Source organism: Leptonychotes weddellii, chromosome 11 (genome assembly GCF_054177405.1).
Source record: "Leptonychotes weddellii isolate Sample4059 chromosome 11, ASM5417740v2, whole genome shotgun sequence".
In the NCBI taxonomy this organism is placed as follows: Eukaryota; Metazoa; Chordata; class Mammalia; order Carnivora; family Phocidae; genus Leptonychotes; species Leptonychotes weddellii.
The window spans coordinates 77,714,368-77,718,215 of NC_138379.1; positions in this window are offsets into that span (position 1 = coordinate 77,714,368).

Genomic DNA, 3,848 nt, shown 5'->3' on the forward strand with positions numbered 1-3,848 from the left:
TATCATCCTGGAACAATAGAGAAATATTCTATCCTTCTTATCTCTTCTTTAGATTTATCACATATAACTAAGTCCAATATGTTATTCTTCTTTGTATATTGTCAGGACAAATCTGTGATTTTAAATAAGATCCAGACAGTAGTCTCTGAGTTAGCCTTTACTGATTTCCCATAAAGTATTTATGAAAAATCAGAAATAAAAAAAATTCCTAGGAAGACTGAAATATACTAATGACATCCAGATTATTTCATTTAGAAGAATATCTCTTAAATATAAAATTTATGGAGCTAAATTGTGAATCACAACCCATGGCTGACCAATGCAATCTTCCAAAGATAGTAATCATGCCCCCCTAAGAATGGGGATCAGGATGTTACAAGGCCCACAGTTATTAAGTGTTAGATTAAAGATAAGGTAAAAATATCACATGTTTTCTGCAACTAGGGTATCATTATGTTTATTATATATTAGTTATTAAATCCCAAAAGTTTATATTTTGCAATCTAATTTTGAAATGAAAATCTTTGTCTGGTCTTTAAGAAATTCCTTAGCATAATATATTACTGGGGGAATTTTGGAAGGTGTGAGAGCTTTCTCTTTACCCATATGAATTTTGCCCACACGAAATTGAGCTTGTCTGGTCTATACCTAGCTTTAAAACTTGACCTAGAAACAATCTCAGTGTACTGTGGTGCAGCTACTCTCCGAAACTTCAGATGGTAACTATGACATAGAGCTGAATGTGTGACTGGGAACCAGTGAGTGTAGTTCTGGAAACATAACCCTGGAATTGGGAGAATATGGACAGATAGTTTGGGTTATTCACAGTATTGCATGTGGGATCTAAGACCCTGGTCTGTTAACTAAAAGAAATGAGTCAATGTGTGTTGTGTAGTTATGCTCATTGAGCAAATTAATTTATTAAGAATAACTTTAGTGCTGACTATTGGGCCTGAAAAAAGTGAAAGTGGGAAAACAAAAAAGTTGGAGCATTACTTAAAGATACAATTAATTCCATTTATTTCAAAAATATATTTAGCTCCTTCTATGTTCCTCTGTTCTATAGTAGGTGCCTGAGATCTAGTCTCTGTCCATGCACAGTTTATAGGCTAGTGTTTATGTGAGTGCCGGCTGGAGGGGGTTACACTAACAAATTTAAAATCACTATTTTAAGTTCAACAGTAATAATGTATTGGACACAGCGATAGCACAGAGCAAGGAGAAATCAGTGTAGTTAAGCTGGATTAGGGAAAGCTTCCCAAAATAGAAGATAATTCAGCTGTGCTGGTAAGAATGGGAATGATAGAAAAATCACATCTTTCTAAAAGCCTACCATGGTCCTGATATTGGGTAAGATGCTTTGTACACATTATCTCATTTAATTCTGACAACAGAATCTTACAGAAAGCTGTGAGGTATGAGTTTTTATACCATTTTTACAGATGATTACACCAACACCCATAGTGATGAGTCTAGAATCTGAAACCAAAATGTCTGGTCTGCAAATCTCATACAACTGTTCCATCGTATCTATAACGAGAGAGCTTAGAAGGGGAAGAGAAGGATGCTTATGGAATGATATAGAGACAAAACTCAGAAAAGAGCTCCCTTGGAATTTTAGTATGGTAAAATGGCTAAAGTGTGGGTGTGTGTGAAAGGAGGGATTGTATATGAGAACAGACAAAAAGATAGGCTGGTCTATTGAGAAGTTCAAACACTCAACCTTCGGTCAAAGTTTTCTTTGTGATAAATTTATAGTTAGGGGAGAGCATGCTGTAAAAAGATTAGGCTGAGGGAATCAAGGATGATGGGAATACACACCAAGAAAACAATCTGAACACAATAGGAAGGAGACACACGGGAACTATATGTTCACAAATGAATAGAGAAGAAGGTAAATGGAGGAGAAAACAGTGGGGAAAAATTATGGCCAGGAGATTTCAATAAGGTAGAAGTGAAAGTCTAGTGGGAGAATGGGATGACAAATCTGGAAGACAGGAGGTTATATTCAGAAGTGGGTAGTCAAGTTTGTGGGGTAGTCAAGTCAATGGGGCAGGTAAGGGTGATGGCAGGTTCTAAGGAAGGGCCCCAGGTTGGGATTCTGAAGTACAGTGGTGGTGAGGGCATCTGCATGAGAGCTTTGAGGTTAAGGTGATGAATGGTTCACACTGAAGACCTGAGATTAGGGAAAGAAAGTTATCTTGCTCCCAAAGATTTCAGTGAGTGTTTAGGCATGACTCTGAGAATAACGGATGATAAAGGATGAGTACAGAAGACCTATTTGGACTTCTACAGGAGAAAAAGTTTTGTAGAACAAGAGTAATGAACTGAAGAAGTTCACACCTGACTTTGTGGGTACGTTTTGAATAATAAATTTGTTTTTTTCTATTAAGTTAGTTGCAACATTTAAAAATTGGTAAGCTTTACATAAATACCTGCATTTCTGGGTTATTTGAAAAATCAGAGGCCCTATCAACAATTAAGCTAATTACCAATATGGCAACTAACACAGCTGGGTTTTTTGCTACATATGGAATTTTCAGATAAAACAGATACAAATTCTCCAGAAAGGGAGAATCCCCTTTCAGTTAAGACGGAAAGTGTAACATTCTAAAGAAGGTTTTTGCAGAAGACAAAGGAAGAGGTCAGGAGTGCATGGAGAATCACTGTGAAGGAAGCATTGTACAGTTTGAATATGTAAGCGGCCCAGAAGGTATAGAGCTTATGTGCAGAGCTAGGGGAGGGCTTGCCTGTTTAGTGACTGGGAATAACTAGGATGAGAGTCATGGTAGGATAAAGGGGCCCAAGGCTTTATGCAGATGCAAACAGATGGTATTGGAGGCTTGGTACAACTAGGAGAAAATAGCCTGATTTGTGAAGGACTGAGGTTAATAGAAACTAAAACCTCACGGCTCCTGGGTGGCTCAGTCCATTAAGTGTCTGCCTTCAGCTCAGGTCCTGGGATACACCTGGCCTGCATTGGGCTTCCTGCTCAGCGGGGTGTCTGCTTCTCCCTCTCCCTTGCCCTCTGCCCCTCCCCCCACCCCCGCTCGTGCTTGCTCTCTCTCATTCTCACACTCTCTTTCTCTCAAATAAATAAATAAATCTTAAAAAAAAAAAAGCTAAACCCTCTGCAGTTTAAAAGTCCAGATGATTCCCAAAGGTAGAGTTTCATGCATAAATACTATGAGTTTTCCAAATACTGTTGGCATAAGAAAACACATTTGCTTTTATATTCAGTATCTGTTTTTGTTTATGATTATTTTTAAAAGGAAGGAAATAAGAAATTTTTATACAATTGCTAGAGAGTGAGAAATGTTTGAGATTCTTATTTTTTTATTATTATGTTATGTTAATCACCATACATTACATCATTAGTTTTTGATGTAGTGTTCCATGATTCACTATTTGCGTATAACACCCAGTGCTCCATGCAGAACATGCCCTCTTTAATACCCATCACCAGGCTAACCCATCCTCCCACCCCCCTCCCCTCTAGAACCCTCAGTTTGTTTCTCAGAGTCCATCGTCTCTCATGGTTCATTGAGATTCTTATTTATCTCACAACAGAAAGTTACAAATTGAGAGAGGGTAGCTAACCTAACTTATATCACGTGGCTCCTCCAACATAATTTCCATCAAAATGGGTCAACCATTTATAGCAAGTTTAATTTCATTTATTGTGCTTAATTCACTGATATGTAGAAACAGTGCAAAATATCATTTTACTAAAGAAAGAGATTAATAATTTTTTTTCATTTTCTTTAAGTGAATAGGTGTGTGTGTGTGTGTGTGTGTGTGTGTGAGATATAGTAATGTGCTCAGGAAGGCTACCCTCTAAATATTAA